The sequence below is a fragment of the Cynocephalus volans genome, chromosome 3, assembly GCF_027409185.1.
Source record: "Cynocephalus volans isolate mCynVol1 chromosome 3, mCynVol1.pri, whole genome shotgun sequence".
NCBI classification, from domain to species: Eukaryota; Metazoa; Chordata; class Mammalia; order Dermoptera; family Cynocephalidae; genus Cynocephalus; species Cynocephalus volans.
Window position 1 is genome coordinate 159,305,524 of NC_084462.1, and position 23,638 is coordinate 159,329,161.

At 36.7% G+C, this 23,638-nt stretch overlaps 1 protein-coding gene across 5 annotated transcripts in view; it reads left to right on the top strand.

The window, feature by feature from the left end:
• NRXN3 (neurexin 3) overlaps positions 1-23,638 on the top strand; it is a 1,519,487-nt gene that overhangs the window by 538,733 nt on the left and 957,116 nt on the right. The gene's annotated exons all lie outside the window — the stretch shown is intronic.

Below are 23,638 nucleotides of genomic sequence, written 5' to 3' on the forward strand. Positions count from 1 at the left end.
ATCCTCTTAAATTTTAGCATGAACTTTCCCCATGTTAATAAATGATTTTTAAAATGATTTTTAAATGGATGCATAATATTCCATTGTGTATTAATAATAAGTTATAAGAATCTAATACTCCAAGCTAAATGATCCTAAGAGTTTTTTCAGCCCATATTCTGTGTCTGAACAAAGGGCATATTTTCATAGCTTGAAGGAGTATCATGGTTCCCTACTTACTGTGCAACTCAAATATTCTAAATATATATTAAATAGATCTGATGCCACAAATATCTATTGTGATTGTGAGCATTATTAATAGCTATCACACATTGATCTCTAAGTATTAAGCATTATGTGCATTATCTAGTCAATATTTGCAGCCACTCTCTGAGGTGGATAATGTTATCTCCACTTTATAGTTCAGGTTAAATAGAGGTTAAATTACTCCTGGTGAGTGGGTGGCTAAGTTTAGATTTCAACTCTCTGGCTAATTCCACCATCCATGCTCTTAACTACTAAAGTGTACCCATTTAACATTATTGATAGGCTCACCTGCACCTTTTCTGAATGTATTTTCATCCTATAAACCTCCTGTGTAACATGATTCCTAATCAATATTTTCATTCCACACCTTATGTGTATAAGTTCTGTTCAGAAATACAGAGACATAAAAGCCACAGTACTAGCTTAACAGTCTTATTAGGGGTGCAGTGTGTAACAATGCACAAAGTTTGACTGAAACATCCATATAAGTGAATAGGATAAGAGCTAACCCACAGTAGTACAGAAACAACTTCCAAATTAGTATCATGGATCAGAGGAGTGAAATGTCATTGTGGGACAGGATGGCAGAGAATGACTGCTGGTTATCATAAAATATCTCTTTTTAATCTGAAGACATACTCCTTCATTTGAGTATTACTCCATTTGTTAGAGAAGGCCATGTTCAATATTTTTATTTTAAAATAATTCTACTTAGTCAGTTATTAGGTTGTATTAACCCTTGGGGACTCACCAAGAACCAATATTATACATGATCCAAGAGTCCATTTTAGATGGTCACACACCACACTTAAGATGGCAGATTTTGAAAGGCTTTTATGTAAAGTATAGTCTGAAAATTATTTTATGGAACATAGTCATGAGGTTATTTTTTATGAATAGTTCTTCAAACGTGTGAATGTAATGCTAGCTATGTTTCGACTGTGCCAGTTACCTGTCAGACCCTTCCCACATTTTTACTCTGATTCTTTTACCATTAGTGAATCTAGAATTCTAGCTTAGTATTGGGCAATTTCAAAGGGTCCCTGCCCTTTCATCATGCCACCCCGCCTCTTGCTAACTACCTTCTTCATGTAGATCCTTATATAACATAGAGACAAATATGATCCTTCTAATGGTCTCATAATTTTGTATAAACCCAGGCAGATGATCAAATAGGGGGCGATAGGATTGAGAGAAATTCATTCTGATAAATATGAGAAGAAATTTATAGGTCAGTGTGGCATTATATTAATCCTTTTTAAATCTTATTACATATTTGGATCAGTACATAAAACGTGTACTGACATGAGATCTGTGCATTAGTTTTTTTTTTCTTTAAATAATTCCATGTTGGCCAGAAGAGGTAAAGAAAATGCTAGATGTTGAGTCTCATTTGCTAGGATTTGCTTTATGAAGGACTCAATTAGAAACGTTAAACTTTACACTACCTGACTTTAAGCTATACTACAAAGCTATAATAACCAAAACAGTATGGTACTGGCATAAAAACAGACACACTGACCAATGGAATAGAATAGAGAATCCAGAAATCAACCCACACACTTACTGCCATCTGATCTTTGACGAAGGCACCAAGCCTATTCACTGGGGAAGGGACTGCCTCTTCAGCAAGTGGTGCTGGGATAACTGGATATCGATATGCAGGAGAATGAAACTAGATCCATACCTCTCACCGTATACTAAAATCAACTCAAAATGGATTAAGGATTTAAATATACACCCTGAGACAATAAAACTTCTTAAAGAAAACATAGGAGAAACACTTCAGGAAATAGGACTGGGCACAGACTTCATGAATACGACCCCAAAAGCACGGGCAACCAAAGGAAAAATAAACAAATGGGATTATATCAAACTAAAAAGCTTCTGCACAGCAAAAGAAACAATTAAAAGAGTTAAAAGACAACCAACAGAGTGGGAGAAAATATTTGCAAAATATACATCTGACAAAGGATTAATATCCAGAATATATAAGGAACTCAAACAACTTTACAAGAAGAAAACAAGCAACCCAATTAAAAAATGGGCAAAAGAGCTAAGTAGGCATTTCTCTAAGGAAGATATACAAATGGCCAACAGACATATGAAAAAATGCTCAACATCACTCAGCATCCGGGAAATGCAAATCAAAACCACATTGAGATACCATCTAACCCCAGTTAGGATGGCTAAAATCCAAAAGACTCTGAAGGATAAATGCTGGCGAGGTTGCGGAGAAAAAGGAACTCTCATACATTGTTGGTGGGACTGCAAAATGGTGCAGCCTCTATGGAAAATGGTATGGAGGTTCCTTAAACAATTGCAAATAGATCTACCATATGACCCAGCCATCCCACTGTTGGGAATATACCCAGAGGAATGGAAATCATCAAGTCGAAGGTATACCTGTTCCCCAATGTTCATCGCAGCACTCTTTACAATAGCCAAGAGTTGGAACCAGCCCAAATGCCCATCATCAGATGAGTGGATATGGAAAATGTGGTACATCTACACAATGGAATACTACTCAGCTATAAAAACGAATGAAATACTGCCATTTGCAACAACGTGGATGGACATTGAGAGAATTATATTAAGTGAAACAAGTCAGGCACAGAAAGAGAAATACCACATGTTCTCACTTATTGGAGGGAGCTAAAAATTAATATATAAATTCACACACACACACACACACACACACACACACACACACACACACAAACGGGGGGGGGGGAGAAGATATAACAACCACAATTATTTGAAGTTGATACAACAAGCAAACAGAAAGGACATTGTTGGGGGGGAGGGAGAAGGGAGGGAGGTTTTGGTGATGGGGAGCAATAATCAGCTACAATGTATATCGACAAAATAAAATTAAAAAAAAAAAAGAAACATTAAACTTTGCTATTGTAAATAGAACTGTAATAAACATTGGAGTACAGGTATCACTTCAGCATGATGATTTCCATTCCTCTGGGTATATTCCCAACAGTGGAATTGCTGGGTCATGTGGTAGATCTATCTGTAATTGTCTGAGGAACTCAATACCATTTTCCATAAAGGCTGCACCATTTTGCAGCCCCACCAACAGTGGATGAGAGTTCCTTTCTCTCCGCAACCTCTCCAGCACTTATCATTCTCAGTCTTTTGGATGTTAGCCATCCTAACTGGAGTGAGATGGTATCTCAAAGTGGTCTTGATTTGCATTTCCCAGATGCTGAGTGAGGTTGAGCATTTTTTCATGTGTCTGCTGGCAGCTCTATTTACAATAGCTAAGAACCAGAACGAGCTCAAATGTCCATCATCTGATGAGTGGATAAGGAAACTGTGGTATATCTACACAATGGAATACTACTCCACTATAAAAAAGAATGAAATACTACCATTCGCAACAACATGGATGGACTTAGAGAGAATTATATTAAGTGAAACAAGTCAGGCATAGAAAGAGAAATACCACATGTTCTCACTTAATTGTGGGAGCTAAAAATAAATAAATAAACACACAAACAAATAAAGGGTGGCGAGGGGAAGAAGACAGAATAACCACAAAAATTCCTTGAACTATTTAAGTCAAATGAACAGATATGATGAGGGGGACGGGGATGGGTGGGGGTGGAGAGGAACAGGTAAAGGGGCATGAAAATCAACTACACTGTACATTGAGAAGTAAAATTCTTTTAAAAAAAGAAGAAACATTGAACTTTGGAGCAAGCTCCTTCCAAGGAATATCTGAGCTTGTTTAATCCAGGGGTTCTCAAACTTCAGTGTGCATCAAGGTCCACCTGGAGGACTTATTAAAACACAGTTTGCTAGGGTCCATACCCAGAGTTTCTGATTCAGTAGGTCTTGGGTGGGGCCTGAGAATGTGCATTTTAACATGTTTCCAGGTGATGCTGATGTTTCTGGTCTGGGAACCATGGTTTGAGAACCACTAGTGTAATGTTATGTTCTTTTTATATATGAGAAAACTGAAGACATGAGAGAGGTCATTTGTATACATATATTAATCAAATTCCATTCCCTCCCTGCTGAAAATCTTCAGGTGGTTTCCTGTTGCACTTAGAATAAAATCCCAAATTCTAATCCAGAAGATCCTGGATGCCTGGTCCCTGCCTGTTTCTCTATACTATGATCCCCATATAGTCTGGTTGAGTTTCGTTCCAGTTATTCAATGGACATGTTCCTATTTCAGCATAAAAAACAACTAAGATGGGTATATGGCACAGAGCAAGGAGTGAAGGTTTGACTTACAGATACTTTCAATCCCATTTTTCAATGCCGGCCATTTCCTTAGGGCTCCAAATACAGCTAATATAAGCCTCACACTTAGTGATTTTATAAGTCTACACTTCCATGTGATGGGTCCATCTAACATTTATTAATCAACTATATGCTAACTATTGTGCCAGTCATTTAACAAACATGATCACATTTCATCTTCACAAAAGCTATATTCAGTAGGTATTATTCGCATCTGTCTTATAAATGAGGGAACTGAGGCTTACAGGATTAAGCAACTTTTTGAACACTGCACAGCTAATAAGAGGCATTACTGAGATTTAGACTGACTTCTGGGGCTAACTGGAATCTTCATTCTTAGATAATGAATGATATTGCCTCCCAACTATATTCTGAAATGACTATTATGTTAGTCTAAACAGCCCTAGCTGGTCAAATAATGGCAATCCCTTCTCCTGGCTGCTATTTTACTGACCATTTAACAAAAAATCAGGTGATGCCTTCAGAGGGAGAGAAGGAAGATTTAGCTTGTAAGGATCCTTCCAAAGACATATTAGGAGATTAAATTGGAGATAAGCATAGCTACATTAAAACAAAGTTCAATACCTCAAGGTGGCAGGTTGATAATTGAAGAATTTAAGTGAGTCAACAGAAGGAAGGTATTTGGTATATTTTACATGCTACATTTGAACTGTTTTTGAGAGTGGTTTATTCTTCCAACATTCTCAATAATAGAAGAGTCTCATACACTGAGATTGCCTTTAAGGGTTAAAGAATTCCACAGAGTGCAGGCCATGGGGTGATAACAATAAAACCTCCATTAGTCTGACCTTACAAAAGGACATCAGACAGACACTGCTTCCTCAGTGAAGTTAATTTTGGGCCAAATGCAATTATTGGTCATCTGACCAAATTATCTATTTCTTAAAGATCAGAAAAATTTTAGAGCAATTTTATTTATTTTCCTCTTAAAGCAATTTATTAGTCCGTTTTTGTATTGCTGTAAAAAATACCTGAGACTGGGTAATTTATAAAGAACAGAGGTTTATTTGGCTTATTATTCCAGGATAGCTCCATCTGAGGTGGGCCTCAGGCAGCTTCTACTCATGGTGGAAAGTGGCAGGCAGCTGGAGGGTACAAGCAGATCTCAAGCAAGAGGAAGCAAATGGGGGAGTGGGGGGTGGTATCAGGGTCTTTTAAACAACCAGCTCTCATGGGAAATAATAGAGCGAGAACTCAATAACTACCCCCATCCCCCAGGGAGAGCGTTAATTCATTCATGAGGGATCTGCCTCCCTGTCTCAAACAGCTCCCAACACTACCACATTGGGGATCAGATTTCTACATGAGTTCTGGAAGGACAGTACATCCAAACTCCATTAAGCAGGTTTGAAATAAGATGCATTTCATACAAGCTAATTCTTCTAGTGTTTTGTTTATTTGTTTTTTCTTAACAAACTATTTTACCAGAAAGCATCAATGTGTTCTGAAATTTTGCGTAAAAAGTTCTCCCTTATTACCCCCTTTCCTTCCTCCTCCACCTTATTATTATTTTTTCATTCAAGAATTAATGCCCTTATTTATTCTGCACATAGTTATTTCACACTTCTGGCATATTTGTTTTAAATAGAAACCTGCTAGAACTGAAGTCCAAATATGGGACCTTTGTAGTGGTAAGCCCTCCTGTCATGAAGACCCCTGGGTACTTCAGAAACAGAATCAACTTGGATGGAAACCAACGCAGACACAATTTTATACTATTAAACAATTTTCCATTCCAAAGCACAACTATATATACATTTAAATATATGAATTTAGTAAAAATTCTAAAGAAAACATCAGCAAATTTAATTCAGTATTCAAAAATATACACCATAAACGTGGAAGAATTCTTTCAGGAATGTGAGGATAATACAGTATTAGAAAATATATTCACTTAATGTAATATATAATGATAATAATGATGTTAAAGATAAAGGAAAAAACAAAATCACTTAAGTAAATGCAAAAAAATTGATATAGTCAATATATATCTTATATTTATTCTTAAAATAATCTTAAGAAAGCAAATGCAAATGATGTGATATTACTTCAAACCACCACAGTAGCAAAAATTAATAACTCTGACAATATTAAGTGTTGACAAAGAGGAGGAGAAAGAGAATACTCATTTTCTAAGGAGTGGAAGAGGTGAGGCAAACACTTTGGGATGAAATTTAGCATTGAAATCACACATGACAATTTGGCCTAGTAAATTGCACATGTGTGTAAATGCTTGAGAGAAACTCTCAAACCAGTTCCCATTGAGATAGTTAGTTACTAGAATGTGCATTGCTTGTGTACACACAATGGAGTATTACTTAGCCATAAAGAAGAATGAAATCCTGTCATTTGCAACAACATGGAAGAACTTGGAGGACATTACCTTAAGTGAAATAATCCAGGAACAGGAAGAGAAATACTGCATATTCTCTCTTACATGTGGAAACTAAGAAAGTTGATCACAGAGAAGTAGAGAGTAGAATAGTGGTAACCAGAGGCTGGGAAGGGTGGGAGAGAAAGGGATAGTGAGAGGTTGGTTAACAAATATAACATTACAGCTAGATAGGAGAAATAAGATCTAGCATTCTATAGCACTGTAGGGTGACTATAATTAACAGTTATTGTATACTTTTGGTTAGCTAAAAGAGAGGATTTTTAATATTTCTAACACAAAGAAATGATACATATTTAAGGTAAAGAAAAAGAAAAAAATCAGGTGCAGTGGTTTCGAGGGTTTCGGAGGAGGAGGGAGAGAGGGAAGGATCTGTAGGTGGAGCACAGAGGATTTTAGGGCAGCACAACTATTCTGTATGATACTGTAATGGTGAGTACATGACATTATGCATTTGGCAAAACCCAAAGAACTGTACAACACAAAGAGATCCTAATGCAAACTTTAGTTAATAACTATGTATCAATATTGGTTCATAATTGTAACAAATGAACCACACCAATGTAAGATATCAATAATAGGAGAAACATTGTGTACGTGTAAGAAGGGAGGTATATGAACTGTGTACTTTCCGCTAAATTTTTCTATAAACCTAAAACTGCTATACAAATAAAGTCTATAACTTAAAAAAAAAAGAGAAACAGTCTAAATCAGCAGGAGAGTGAATACAGAAATTGTGGGATCACTACACAATAGAATACTGTCCAACAAGGGAGCGAAACAAACTAGAGCTACATGTAACAACATTAGTGACACTCACAGCCATAATCTTGAATGAAAAACAGCAAATTACAGAATAACATGTACAGAATGATAGCATTTATATAAAATTTACAAACATGCAAAATGATCCAAAAGGTTTTATATATAGATCCATATATGAGAGTATTTAAAGAAGTTTGTGGAAAAATAGAATTGAAAGATGATACTAATCTTTCCATAAACTTTTTGAAGATCCCTCATGTATTAAAAGTTTAAAGATGTGCATGGACATAATGAATGTCTTAGGAAATAGGTTTGGAAGTGAAGGAAGTGGATGTGCACCTGTGCTTGTAATATTTTATTCTTCAAAAAGGATCTGAAACAAATACACTAGAATGTTAGAAATTAATAAAAGCCAGATTACAGGTTCACAGATATTTTAAATATTATTCCTACTTGTTTGAATGTTTGAGATAGTTCAAATTAAATAAAGAACCACCACCTAGCCTCACTAAGATGTGGATGCTAAATGTTCAGCTAGGTTTATTCACTATGTTCTTGTACTTCCAACTCTCAACAGTATCAATTAAAATTTATGGCTCAGCAAAACTATATACGACCATAGCATGACTATTCAGACTCTTTGGGAAAGTGTCAAAATTGTGAATATACGAAAGACATACAAAACCAACTAGGGGCTTAAAGAATAGAAATGAAAATGAAATAAAATAAAAGCAGTTTGGTATAGAGTTCAGAAAAACATGGAATCTCTTCTTCCCTGCTAAAATCAGACCAGAGATTGGCACTTGTCTTTCCGATGGATTATCTGTCCATATGAGTGATGGCCAGCAGGAAAAACCAGACAGGTTAACATAAAACAAAACAAAACTAGTTCACATGAAGAGATAAGGATACTCCACGAAATAGCTGCACCTTCAAAAATACATCCTTCAGCGCCCCAAACAGCTTTTCCATCCTTGACCTTCTCGTTGGAAACCTCTCCTTAAGCAGTTACACACAGCTCTGCAAATGTTAGAGTGACATTTGGACTGGGCTTGCGTGATCAGCTCACCCGCTTGTCTGAGCTCCCTGGGGGGCCTGCCAAGCTCCAGCAAGTCAGTATTAGCCTTGCAGGCCTCACCTCCCAGAGCTAGCAGTAACATTTACCAGCTACAGTTTTCTTCATTTTCAAATATTTCCTTTGGCCCACGTGACAGTGATCCAGCATCTCCATAGACTGGGACCTAAAGAGAGTGGTTTAGAGAGAGAAGAGCCCTCCTTTAAGATCTTTTAACATTTACCTTTCATTAAAGATTTTACTTGGGTTCTGATCGTGCTTACCCCCTAGGATTCTGATATGTTTGGGAAAAATTAATTAGTAAAATCTTACACCTGTGGGGAAGGGGGTCCCACCTTTTATTACTCTCATGTCAGTGGAAACTCTAAAAAAAATGTCTCTGGTTGGGAAGGATTCAAATCTGAGCTTTTATCAAAAGCTCTTTGAATACTTAAAAAATCCAGTTAACCAGGAAATTCTGCAAATATAACTCATAACTGTGTAAAACAGTTTTAGAGTCTTGCTATGCTTAATATGAGACAGGGACTGGCCTTAAGGACCTTAGAAGTCAGGGGCATTGTCTCTGTCATTTCTTGTATCTCCAGTGTGTGAATGAATGGATGAGGAATGAATCGAATATCCTCCCAAAAGCTTGAGTCTTGTAATAATATTATCTTTATTTTATCAATAAGGAAACTGAGGCTCAGAGAGATTAAGTGACTTATCCAGTCACAAAGCTAGTAAGTGGCAGGCCTCATATATAGCCAGAGGACTTAATTGTTCTGCTGTAATCTGTACATGTCAGAAATGTTTTGATAAGTGCTGGCAGGGAGACTTAAAAATTAATAAAAACACAGTAGAATTCCATTGATAAATGTAAAAGGGGAGAAAGAGCATCACCATTGTGTAAATACCACAGTAATAAAAGCTGTAGACGAGATCCACCGATGGGTGCTAAAATTAGTGAGTGAAAGTTTGAGGAGAAACAAAATTTGCATAGGCTCAAAGTATCTTCTCCAACATTCTTATCAATTACAAAGGAAAAGACAGTAGTTTGAGAGTAAAGAGACCCAGGAAACACTAACTTAAACAGTCAAGAAAACATCACCAGGGACATGATATATCTATGTCATGTACCCCTTGATATAATGCACTGAGAAAAACAGAATGTCATTTTCAGGATATTTTTGCCAAAAAACATAACTCACTCCAATCATGAGAAAACATTGGACAAACCCAAGCTGAAGATAATTGATAAAATATCTGACTAGTTCTACTTAAAAGGACATGAAAGACAAGGAAAGACTGAGAAACTGTTACAGATTAAAGGAGACTATGGAGAAATAACAACTAATGTGAGGTAGGCTCCTGGAACAGAAAAAGATCACTGGTGGAAAAACGGTATAAATCAAATAAGGTCTGAAGATTATTTAAAATATTGTACCAATATGTATTTCCTATTACTAAAAAAGTAAAGAAGGACAGAGGGTACAAAAAAACTCTTGGTATAATTTTTGCAACTTTTCTGTAAGCATGTAAGTTAGAAATAAAACAACTTTATAGCAAAAAACCAAATAACCCAATTAAAAAATGGGCAAAGGAGCTGAATAGGAATTTTTCAAAGTAAGATGTACAAATGGCCAACAGACACATGAAAAAATGGTCAACATCTCTCAGCATTTGGGAAATGCAAATCAAAACAACTTTGAGATACCATCTCACTCCAGTCAGAATGGCTAATATCCAAAAGACCAAGAATGATAAGTGCTGGAGAGGTTGCGGAGAAAAAGGAACTCTCATACACTGTTGGAGGGGCTGCAAAATGGTACAGTCTCTATGGAAAATGGTATGGAGGTTCCTCAAACAATTGCAGATAGATCTATCATATGACCCAGCTATCCCACTGCTGGGAATATACCCAGAGTAATGGAAATCATCAAGTTGAAGGTATACCTGTTCCCCAATGTTCATTGCAGCCCTATTTACAAAAGCCAAGAGTTGGAACCAGCCCAAATGTCCATCATCTGATGAGTGGATAAGGATACTGTGGTATATCTACACAATGGAATACTACTCTGATATAAAAAAGAATGAAATACTACCATTTGCAACAACATGGATGGGCTTAGAGAAAAGTATATTAAGTGAAACAAGTCAGACACAGAAAAAGCAATACCTCATGTTCTCACTTATTTGTGGGAGCTAAAAATAAATAAATAAACACACAAACAAATAAAGGGTGGTGGGGGGGAAGAAGATACAACAATCACAGCAATTCCTTGAACTTGTTAAGGCAAGTGAACAGATATGAGGTAGTGGGGAGGGGGGCAGGGGAGAGAGGGAGGGGGGAAAGAGGAATGGGTAAATGGACATGAAAATCAACTACAATGTATATTGAGAAGTTAAAATATAAAAAAGAATTGAATAGAAAGTAAAAAAAAAAAAGAAAAGAAAAAGTTTAAAATAATAACCAAAACAAAAGAAAATAAAAAATGAACAGAAAATAGACTTGGCCTTCCAATTTGCTTGCAGTGTTGAGAGAAAGGCAAACATGTAAAGTAAACTAAAATACACACAAAACACAGTCTTGTGGGCATTGCGATAAAGAATGTATATCCCAGATAGAAGACGATGGAGAAGGGGTCATCAGTCTTACCTGGGAAGAGAGCACAGGTTGCCAGGATAGGCTTTCTAGAAAAGGTGATGCTTGAGGTCTTTTGTTCATCCACCATCTATTTTACTCTACACTTACTATGGGCTGCACACTCTTCTAGAAAGTAGCTACATAATGGTAAACCAAAAGAAAAGATATCTGCATTCGTGAAGCTCACGTTCTAGAAGAAGGAGCCAGATAAACATATGAGCAAAAAAAGTCAGGTATTTTAAGTGCTGCCATAAAAAATAAATGAGCTGATATAATAGTATATGCTCCAGGAGAGGGGCAATGAGTACGGGTGATTGCAGAATACCTTTCTGAGAAGATGATAGTTAAGCTGTCTGGGCCAGGGCTTGAATGAGAAGGAGCCAGCCATGCAAAATGAACAGGGAGCAGGAAATTCCACACTGAAGAACAGGTTGGCCGAGTGCCCAAATGCAAGAACAAATTGGTGTGTTTGTGTTCAAGGAAACGAAGGGAGGCCAGCATGCTAGGCTATAATGGAAAAGAGAAACATCGGAGAAGATGAGCAAGAAAGTAGGGTTATCAGATGGCTCTAAGTCCAAACTGGCACACTTTTGAGTCAAAGTATTCTTTGAGTAAAAAAAAAAAAAAATATATATATATATATATATATATATATAATAACATATATATATGTTATTAATTACACCAGGACAACAGAAGTGAAATGGGACTGTCTGAGCCAAACCTGTATGTATGATCTTAATATAGAAAGGAAACAAATCATGTAGGACTTTGTGAGCCAGGCGAGGAGTATAAATTTATTCTAAATGCATTAGGAAGACATGGGAGGGTTTAACAGGGGAAGGCAGTGATTGCTCTGGTTGCCACGTGGAGGATAGACCACTAAGAGCAAAGGATGACAGTAGGGGATTATTAGGAGAACAGGTCAGAAGTCTAGTTTGAAGACACAGGATGGGGGCTTGGACTAAGGAAGTAGACATGGAAGAGAGAACTGGATGGATTCATTCTGTTTTGAAGGTAGAGTCAATAAGCCTTGCTTGTTCTTAGAAGATAAGCAGAAAACATTTCAGAACAAGGGAGTAGGCTGAACAAAGTCACAGGAGCAGGGCATATTCCAAGAGCCAGTAGTATATTCTATGGCAAAAGAAAAGGGGCACCATGGAGGCAGGCAACTGGGTTGGAGATGTGACCATGGACCAGATATGGAATTGAGTGCTAAGTGGTGCCATTGGAAGTACTTGACTTGAAACTGACATGATTTGCTTTGCTTTAGAAAAATGACTCTAGTCCAACAAGAGGAGCAAAACAAACAAACAAAAAAAATGAAAAGAAAAACTAAAAACAGATAGAGATAATTTTCACTAGTTAGAGAAATTAAGAAGAAGCCAGAAACTTTTGGGGGTGAAACAATGAGGTGAGGGGAGTTTTTATTTTTACTGGAAAGTGTCCACCCATTCATCAGACACACCCTTGATTGTCTAGCGGTTTACAATATAATTAATTGTTGACTCAAGGACTGCTGAAGAATGTCTCTGACTCATAAAGACAGTTCCAAGAGGAAAACTTTGGGGACAAATTAATGTCATGTACTCTGTACCTTCCTTCTTCTGCTCCAGTGCTATTCTTGGCCCACTATTTCTAAGTTTTAGCAATGTCTCTCAGACTGATATGTCTCACGTGTAATTCTGGCAAGCTCAGCATGGTGATGGAGCCAGAGAACTTGTTCCCCGCAGACTTATAAACTCATCAGCTGAGCGCTGGTAATGTAATTTACAATACACTTTGCCAGCCCTATAAAACAACTTTCTGTTTGCAGGGAAATGGAGTCCTGACAAGAAGCAATGTTTATGGCTTAATTTTAGCTGCGTTCTCCACTGTTGCTGCAGTAGCAGCCCATGTATGATGCGTCCAAGTCATCCGCCAGACGGTTACAACTTTGTTGTTGTGGTTGTGTTTGGCAAGCTAAGCACAACATCAGGCTTTGCTTAATGTCTACCCCGGGATCCTATTACCTTCGACAGTGGTGGCTGTAGCATGCACTTTAGAAACAAAGGAACTGAGACATAATTGTTGGATAGTCCATGTCCGTGGCTCATATCTTTATGAGATTAGCTACGGCCTTACTCTCATAGGTAAAGTTCCTGTAAAATGATATTGATAGAAGGCTTGAAAATGGGAAAATCTGAGAGATGCCACCCCTGTATATGCAATCAAATGATTATCTTCCTGCTGACCAGTTCTTTTTTTCTCCACAGTGTATTAGTGTATTATAATAGTTATTTGTCATTCATATGATTAGGCTAACAAGATTACTTCCATTCAGCCATTACCTTAGGTGACTATAGCTAAAATTAAAGTTCCACAAGGTAGATAGTTTGTTTTACACATTGCTATATCCCCAGGGTCTAGGACAGAGCCCTAGAACACATAGTACGTACTCAAAAACTATGTGTTGAATAAATAATCTCAAATATTGACGTGGTAAACATATCCTAATGACTTGGAAACTAAAACTACAAATAGCATAGTCTCCCAAGAAGAACATGTACTCCTGAGAGTTGGCCAGAGGGTTACTTAACTGTGTCAGCCTTGAGACATTATGTAGAACCCAATATTCACTCTAATACCATCCTAAGAGTTGCAAAACTATAAGGAATTCGATTCTAGGGGAAGTTTGTTAACCTGGGTGACTGTAGAATTTCAAAATTCTACTGTGCATAAATGTAGAAGTGTGAGGTTTCCCTTTATTAATTCTCTGTTTGGTCTTAGCCACATCCACTAGAAGAGATATCTTTAATTTCATGTCCTCTCTGGGTTGGATGTAGTGACTGGCACTATCTCAATTCTTTTGTATTCCCATTCCATAGCTAATTCTGCTTGGGAGGTGTTGGGAATAGCATATACATCATTCATATATATAAAATACGTATGATATATAAAATATATGATATATAATAAGCTGTATATGATGTGTAGTTTATACATGTATGTGTATATGTATATAAACAATATTCTTAACCAGGTGACTCAATAGATCTTTAGGTATTTCATATATGTGTAGATTTATTGAGTCATCTGTTGCAGAATATCATTGATTTTGAATAACCTGATTTTGGAAGGATTCTAAATAGGAAAGGTGGGGAGCAAAGCTTTTAATACCTCCATAAAAAAAGTCAATGCTCTTAAGTATTACCTCATTTCCTAAGCTATGAAATAAAGGTTTGAATGCAGGTAAATTTTAAGTTTCTCTCTAAATCAATTTCTTTGTAATTCAGGGAGAGTAATCTGACAAATTCTATGCTATTTCTTTCTGACAAAGTGAAAAGAGACTGATTCTACTTTAATCAGTTAATTGGACTTCTGAAAATTTCTTTGTTGGCTTGATTTTTCTAGAAAATTTATTTTATATTCCCAGACATCTTGATTTTGGTTCGTGTTGTAATAATAGTCTAATTTCTTCTTGTAAAACGTATGTATACAATTGAGGTTTGTTAAAATGGTGCATTGCAGAGCAGTTGACAGGTAGGAAGTGTATTCTCTTTTACTGCCCTAGAGAACGTGTCTTTCTGATCTGGCCTCAGACAATACTGAAGCAATTACATTTCAGTGAGTACAGCTTTGTGCAGAACAGTTCTTTAGGTCTTCAACCCAGTCATTTGGGAATTAAAAGCACCAACAACTAGCCTGAGAAAGGCAACCAAAACAGGAATGCTGTTGGCCATTAATTACTTTAAAAAATCAGCTCAATGCTATTGTGTAATAATATTCTAGAGTAAAGCAAAGATGATAGGTATATAAATCCATTCACTACAGATCCATACCTGCTGTCAAACGTTGTTTATGGTTCAGAGCTAAAACATTTATTCAAATTTTACTAACCAGATATAATAAATGATAATGAGAGAGCAAATGTGTCCTCTGGAATACTTTCAAAAAGAATATGGCAGAGTAAGACAGCAAGCTTCGAGCAAAAATTAAAGTATGCAGAATAGTGCTGTCTGTGTTTCAGGGTAAATGGCATAGCTGGACCAGGGTATCAGGTTCAATCACTGAACATAATCTGCCCGTGTCTGCTATGAGCCCATGCTTACCCTCAAAGATAAATATAAGATCCAACCAACCCTAGGGTTCTTGCATACGGTCTCTAACATGATTGTAAATATATATCCGTTGTGTAAGGAATTTGAGAACAGAAGAAAGCAGAAGGTTCATTTTATTTCTCTGTTAAATCAAAGTAGACTTCATAATGAAGAGGAAGACTAATAAAGCACTGTAATTAACCCTTTACAACCACATTCCACTTTAGAGTTTGCAATGCTATTTCAAACATGTGATTTTTGAAAGTTATTCAAGATTTACATAAAAGTGAGGTCAGAGAATGTGTGACTTTCCCACTGTTGTGTTCCTGTAAGAGGTAAAGCTGGGAAAGGAGCGTGGGCCTCCTGACACCTAGGCTCTTTCTACAGACCAATGATACCTCTAATGTGGAAGTGTCCTCTCATGGAGGCGATGGGTCATCCCTAACCTGAGGAATAAAAACGTGTGCACATACACATATGACATTTATTGAGCATCCATTAATGTTAGGTATTATTTGGATATTTTCACATTTGTGCTTCAGGGTTCACCTTTGTGCTGGATACGTTTGTTTGCAAGTCTGGATCTATTATCCACTCTTCTCCACCCTTCTCCATTTAGCTTTGCACCCTGGAAAGTGATCCTGTGTTTGGATTGCGTTAACAGCTTCCCCTGCCCTCTGTTTCACAATTGAATATGGCCAATGGGAAGTACCCATGGGAGATGAGCAGGAAGATGAGGTCTGGGTATTTAATTTTCTGGCTGTCACCTTGTGAAAAGCCTGCCAATTGGCTTGACCCTTGACTTAAAGTCACCACTAATAGAACTCTCTCTTCCTCTGGGTTCTGGTAAGTGACCCTCCCCTTGCCCCATCAGGCCTAGGGGTGGTAAAGGTGTAAGCTCTTAATAGCCCTGAATACTTCATTACTGCAGAGGGCTCACTATTCCTACCTATACCTTGTAAATATTACCTTTTTTTTTTTTTTTTGTCTTTTTCGTGACTGGCACTCAGCCAGTGAGTGCACCAGCCATTCCTATATAGGATCCGAACCCGTGGAGGGAGCGTCGCCGCGCTCCCAGCGCCACACTCTCCCGAGTGCGCCACGGGCTCGGCCCTAAATATTACCTTTTTTAAACCTTCATCAAATGACACAATTTAAGTGGGCCATCTTTCCTATTAGTATCCTGACTGGTTCAGTGTTACTATTATACTGGGGAAACTGAGGCCCAACAAGCTTTTATAGTTAAATAACTTGGAGATCTAGGATTCTGCCCAGGTCTTCTAACTCCGAGCTTATATAGTTATAGTGTAATTACACATTACAGCTCTGTACAATAGAGCTCTCTTGAGTTGAATCAGATTCAGACCAATTCTCAGAAACATTCTGCTGGCATTTATAAAGACTGTGTTTTGAAATTTTATAACATATTTGCAAAATAAAGCAATGGCAATAGTATCTGGAAGAATATTGAATAAGATTGCATCTGGTCTCTCACCACACCATTGTCTTCCCTACACCACCAGAGTTAGCCTATAAAGCAAGTCTGATCATTTTACCTTCTGTCTAAAAATGCTCTATATCAACTAAACTTTACAATAACTGTGCTTATTAGGTCTTTTATACTGGTCCCTCTATGTGTCCCTTCAGCCTTAAATTTTACCACTGCAGTCTAGCCCAGTGGTTCTCATATGGGGTTGTTTTTTTCCCTAAAGGGCATTTGGCAATGTCTGGAGACATTTTTGGTTTTCATGACTAAAGGAAGTCCTACTGATATCTAATGGGTGGCGACCAGAGATACTGCTAAATATTCTACACTCATAGGACAGCCCGTACAACAGTTATCTGGTTCAAAATGTCAAGTAGTAGCTGTTGAGAAACCCTACTTTACTCTAGTTGCCCTGAATTCCTGTCCCTTAAATTTGCCACATTGTAACTGCTGTTCACCAACCAGATTCTGTGCCAATCACTGTGCTCAATGTATGATTTCATTCAATGCCCTTGTCATCTCTGTGCCTGTACGTATGCTGTTCCTTCAGCTGAAGTGGCTTCTTAGGCCCATCTTTGTGATGGGTTCTTTTTCATCCTTCAAACGCAAGTTACACATCCCCTGCCTAATAAATTTAGGCAGAGGTATAGACTGATGCCTGAGCTGAATTCCCAAAACACTTTGTTCAAGTATAAAAATTGTTCAAGTATAAAAATTGACCTGTTTGTATCTATAACTCCAAGTTACTATATGCTCATTAAGGGCAACAAACATGTTATTTGTGCTTTCCCCCCAATTTCAGCAATGTCTGGCACATATTATATTTTAATCATTGAATGAATGATCGAACATTATTGCAAGCAATGGATGGATTTCTGAAGAATTATGTTATGTTTAATTTTTATAAATTCAAATTTTTAAATTCAATTCAGTAGAAAAAATTGCTCTTTAATTTTTTTTAATGAATTCTTTGGTCAAATAAACATTCTCTTAAAAAGTATACATTTTATAAATCAGAGTTTTGCTAGCCCATGTTTCTTTTTTTTAATATTAAAAAATATAAAAAAGTGCTACCTGCTTTTCTTAAAAGTGAGAAATGTCAATCAAAATTTGTGTCATCTCTTTAGAGTTCTTTAGTGTTTGGGGGAATGAGAAACCAATATGACTGCAGGTAATGGAAGCATTATGTTGACAATGTGAAAATCAGTTCTCAGATTTGTCCAGAAGAGGCGGACATCACCCCATATCCATCTTGTTGATTTCCAGGAACTGTTGGCTACTGTTGGGTCTGTTCAGAGCTGGAGATTTATGTTAGTCCTGCTGTTACAAAATACAGATTTAGAACCTGGCAGGCATTCCTGCATAGATTTGCACACTGTTTAAGATCAGCCTAGTTTGGATGGAGAGGAAGCAATCTATGTATTTTGGAAGCTTTGTCAGAATAAAATACACTTAAGGAGTGTGTGAAGTCAGTAGCTGCATTAGTGAGCAGGAGGGTGTCTTGAAATTACAAAAAGAGAAGAGAGTAAATGAAGTGATTATTTAGGGGTGCTTTGCTCACAAGGTTGACCATGAGAGTGTCTTCTCTCCATAGGAAATGGCTTAAGGGCTGGTGAGAGTATAGAGCTAGGAAAAGAAGTCTACTGGGCATACTAAGAGAAAAACGAGAACAGCAAAGTCTACTTCATGAAAGCATGAAGCTAATTTCTTGTAATAATGTATCAATGCCAATGGGCCCCCTGCATTGGTTAGCAATATCGCATCAATTGTGTAGTCTGGTACTTTTGTTTTATCTCTTTCCTGTTACTGCCTTCCAGTCTGGCTTTCTCCTTCAAGACTATAGGACATGTAAATGGTGTCACCTCCTAGTATGTGTAGGCAAGAAGAACCTCAGTACCATTCACTTCCTCCAGTCCATTTTCCCTATAGGTTTCACTTTTCTTCTTGATTAGGACTTCACACCAAAACCAACATATGCTTATTTTAAGATTAAAGAATTTAGATGTCTAAGTTTTGACTATTTCCTATTTGTTTCTTTGGTTTCCATATGTACTAATTTGATTAAAGAAAAAAGGGAGTGGAAGATGGTGGGGGAAGAGTTGCCTGTCAGAAACTACCTCCTTCAATTTTGACAAAAAAGAGTACACCAACCAAATATTTACTACCTCCAAGTAAGGAGAGGGGCACAACCCAATGTCATGAATCTTAAAAAGTTGGAGCAAGACAGTTGGTTCTAAAGCCAAGCCAAAAGGAATAGACAAGCATAATGAGGCTGTTAATCCTGCCTGTGTTCCTCAGGCATGGTACTGTCTGGTTGGTAAAAATATTTATAATTATCCCTAATACTTTTACATATGATAAGAAACAAACTGAGTAGATATTCTTATCTATTCTCACCTTTGACTGAAGAATAGCAAAAATGGCTGTGGGAGAGAAATATGTGTAACAGAAATAGACAATGGGACTGAGACTCAAAAGAGAAGTCACCACATCTGCATGAATCAGAAGTCCTAAAGCATCCCCTCCATAGACTTGTCAAGCACTCTTCAACTAGGTGGGATGACTTCTGGTAGAGGACATTGAACTCATCTTCAGAAATGCGAACACAGTCCAGGTAGCTCAATGAAGGTTATATGCATAGCCTTGACTGAGGTCTTCCTCTCTCCCTTCCATTTGCTTTCCACATTCTGCCATATCTCTAGCTACAGAATAAGAGTACAAAGAATGCACGATATTAAGCCATTAAACTGTAGATGATACTGGGAGTCAAGATGTCCCTGAAACTGTATCTGAACAATTAGAAATTATGTATAAAGCCAACTAAGTATGAGCTAGATAAAAGGCAAAAACATGGCAATGTAAATACAACAGAAAAATAAGGTAAAAAATAATAAATGGGAAATTGCTCAGAAAAGTAAAAGAATTTGATGTAGAAGAAAACAAATGAAAAGAAAATTTCCTATGATCTATATTCTGCAGCACATTTGCACTACAGAATAAGCTAAGAAAATTGAATTAATGCCGCAAGAATTCAAAGAAAAAAAAGTAAAACAAACTATCTGAGTGAAAGGAAAAGGGAGATTGTAGACTGGAGGAAAAAAATGAGAGGTCAAACAATGAGATCATATAACTAACTTGAAGCAATTAGAAACAAAAAGGAGCAGAGAATATATGGCTAAAAACTGAAGTATTGCTAGAAGAAAATGCTGGAGATCATCACGATGAATGATGACGAAAAAGTCAAAGAGAAAAATTCATCATAGAAAAACTAAGATAGATGGAGGACATACAGGATAATTAGATCCCTGAAAGGAGAAAACTTAAAAAAAAAAAAAAAAAAAAGAAAGAAAGAAAAGAAAAACTTGTTTCTTTAACAAAAATATTGTCCAAAGGTATTAAATCAAAAATTTGTCTTGTTATAAATGATTGTGAAGTTCAAAATAACATACCGGGTTCTAAGAAAATTTTATATATTATGCTCAACACTGAGATGTGTATTGATTATGTCACTGAGCTTCAAGGATTAAAATATTCTTCAGGCATGTAGTCAACATTTACATCATTTACCACCTATGAGGTGCAATGCTGGCATTATACAGTCTCAAGTACAATAAAGCAATATTTGAAAATTCTTCATGAAATAAGGTGTGACAAGAATTATATGCAACCATAATGTAACCCAAATGCAAAGAGCACAAGCAGACATTCACAAACATGAACAAACTTTGGTAATATAACACTAGTGAGTTCCTTTTTTAAAAAGGTGCTACCATAAGATCCAAGCATTTAAAAGAGGAAATAAAATTACTCAGAAATGGAGAAACTGTGATAAAAGACTTGGTGAGAACAGTGACAACATTTAAATATTCAACAAACACATGGTGATTGTACACATTATAAATATTGAACAAAGGGTGCCTTTGTATGCCCCCAAACCACCCTCAATCTGGATAATTTTCTAGAAGGACCCATAGGACCCAGAAGCTGTTATGTTTCTGGTTATGGCTTATTAGAGCAAAAGTTACAGAGTAAAATCAGCAAAGGGAAAACATACGTGGGGTGAAGTCTGAGGAAACCAGGCACAAGTTTCCAAGAATCCTCTCCCAATTGAGTTGCACAGGATATGCCTAGTTCCTCCAGCCACAATGTGTGACACCACATGTAAAGTGATACAAACCAGGGAAGCAACCCTAAAATCCAGGGTTAACATTGGGAGCTGGTCACATAGGTATATAATGCTTGCAAGACTGATTAGTTACTGAAGATCCAGATTCCTAGAGGGAAAGCCTGTGTTCATCATAAATTACATTGTTAGATAAATTATCTAGATCAACTGGTACAGTGTGACTCAAGGTTCTAGGCATGTAAAACACTTGTACCACTCAGAGTATTCCAGGAGTTCAATTTGCAGGAGCTGGTGTAGAGCCAGTCATGAAAACAGGCTCTTCCTGGAAACATGCAGCATTTGAACAACCCAAATCTTTTGAATTAACCCTCTCCTGTACAACATGTGTTAGAAATTAAAAAATAGCAACCAAAATTCATAGATGAATGAGAAAATGTAAGAAAATAATGTTCTCACTTTTCTTGGGAAGAAGATAATATTTTCACTTTCCACAGGAGGAAGGAAGCCTTTTTTTCTGGCACAATAATGTATTTAATAGCATTCACAGTTAAGGACACACAAATTAAACAATAAGGATACAATTTTCCTCATACCTGATTTATAAAGTGTAGCAGGTTAATAATGTTTAATGTGGTGAAAGATGTGGGAAAACAGAAATATTTTGTTGAAATATAAATGTATTCAACCCTTTTAGAGAGCAATTTGGCAACATATATCAAAATTATAAATGTGTATTTCTATGTGTAACAATTTCATTTTCACTATAAGACTGCTTAAAAATACAAGTACAGTGAACTTAATTATCCCAAACTCTAAGGTCAAATGGATGTAGAGTCTGTGGTCTGAGCAAAGTATTAAATGCTCTTCGTTTTTCCATCCTAGATTATACTTGGTTCCTTCCAAACAAAAGGCTAAACCCTGGCATGACATGTCTTCAGAGATTAAGAAATTCTTCTATGAAAGAAAATAATGTCTTAAATTTTAGGAAGGCAGGTTTTACTGGCTAAATTTGAAAAAAAGAGTATTCAAATAATAACATCAATCTTTTATATTTTTAATGGTATCTTTTGTAAATTTTAGTGAGTTTACTTGGGAAATAATACCTCTTGTAAAACAATTATTTGAAATTCAGACTTTTTTTTCTTTTGTTTACTTCATGTAAAATTAAACTTTAATTAAAGTACCATATATAGAAATGTTTTATCTTTTAAAGAGCTTCTATTTATTTATCCTTCTATTTATATATGCTTAAAAGTATCTGGAAATATGCTTCCTCACTTTTAATGATGGTGATTTATTTGTGGTGTGATTAGTAAAATTAATTTTTTTCTTTGTGTATGTCTATATCTCTTAGATTTTTAAAATAGTGAATCTATACTTTTTTTAAAACACTAAATTTGATTTTTCTTCAGAAAAGGTGGAGGAGACTAAAAGACTGAAGAAATCATTATTCTCCAAGATATATGGTGGAAAGAGTGGCTCTTATTTTTCAGGTAGTTCAAGCATTGTGTAGATAAAAGAATCACACACTAGTAATGTGAATACTGTAATTTCTTTCTCCTTAGATTGTTGTTTAAACACAAAATTTCACAGAAAACTTTTTCAATACTAACTTCTCTCACATTGCTCCATGTTTCAGTGCCAATCCCTTTCTCTATTTGGGGGAGCCTCTGAATGCCAGTGGGAGTGTAACTTTTTTTCCTCTGGTCAGAAGTTGGAAATGGAGAGAGAAGCAACTGATCATTGAGACTAACAATAAGACAATAAGAAAACGGCAGTGCTAAAAAGTGTTTCAAATGTCACAATAATTAAGTGATATAATTATTTATAGCCTTCTAGAATCAGAAATGGGCCTACTATGCCCAATACAAAAATATACCACTTAGGGCTAAGAACAATTTTGTGGAGAAAGATATGTGAACTCTTTGTCATAACCAAAAATAGAGATACTCTGGGAATGGCTGGGCAAGGAGCTCAGCAGACCCTCTTCCCTGGGAAATAACCATTTAACTGGTGAAAATTATTAGATCATAAGACTCCCCTCCTACACACACACATTTAAAATCCTTGAAAATTGTTCTAAAAACATACAGCAAGTAGAGAAACATTTATTCAGGAGGTATACTAAATCTCAGTAATGAAAGTGAGAGCCGTGACATGTATACCACAATTTGTTCCCATCTCCTGCCCCAGCCTTGCTCCTTGTTATGGAAGCTTTGTTCCAGGTAGGTGTGGCCAAGAAGACAAGAGCTCCTTCACCTGCCACTTAACAGTCTAGGGCTACAGTTTCACCGTAGGAGCAGCAGGTTGCTGGTGCCTCTCAACTCTCCTCAGTGCCATGTTGTAGAAGCAGTATCCCAGGTAGGCACACCCATGAGTATGGGGTACACCCAGCCCTCATTCATAGGGCAGAAGCTCTTTCCCAGTTGTGGCAAGCCAAGAATACTGTGGCTCTAACTGTCTACATCAGCTTGCTTATAGGGCAGATTCCATACCAGGCAGAGTAAGCTGAGAAAAACAGTATACCATTTTTCCCCAGTGCCCACTTATACAATGAGAGCG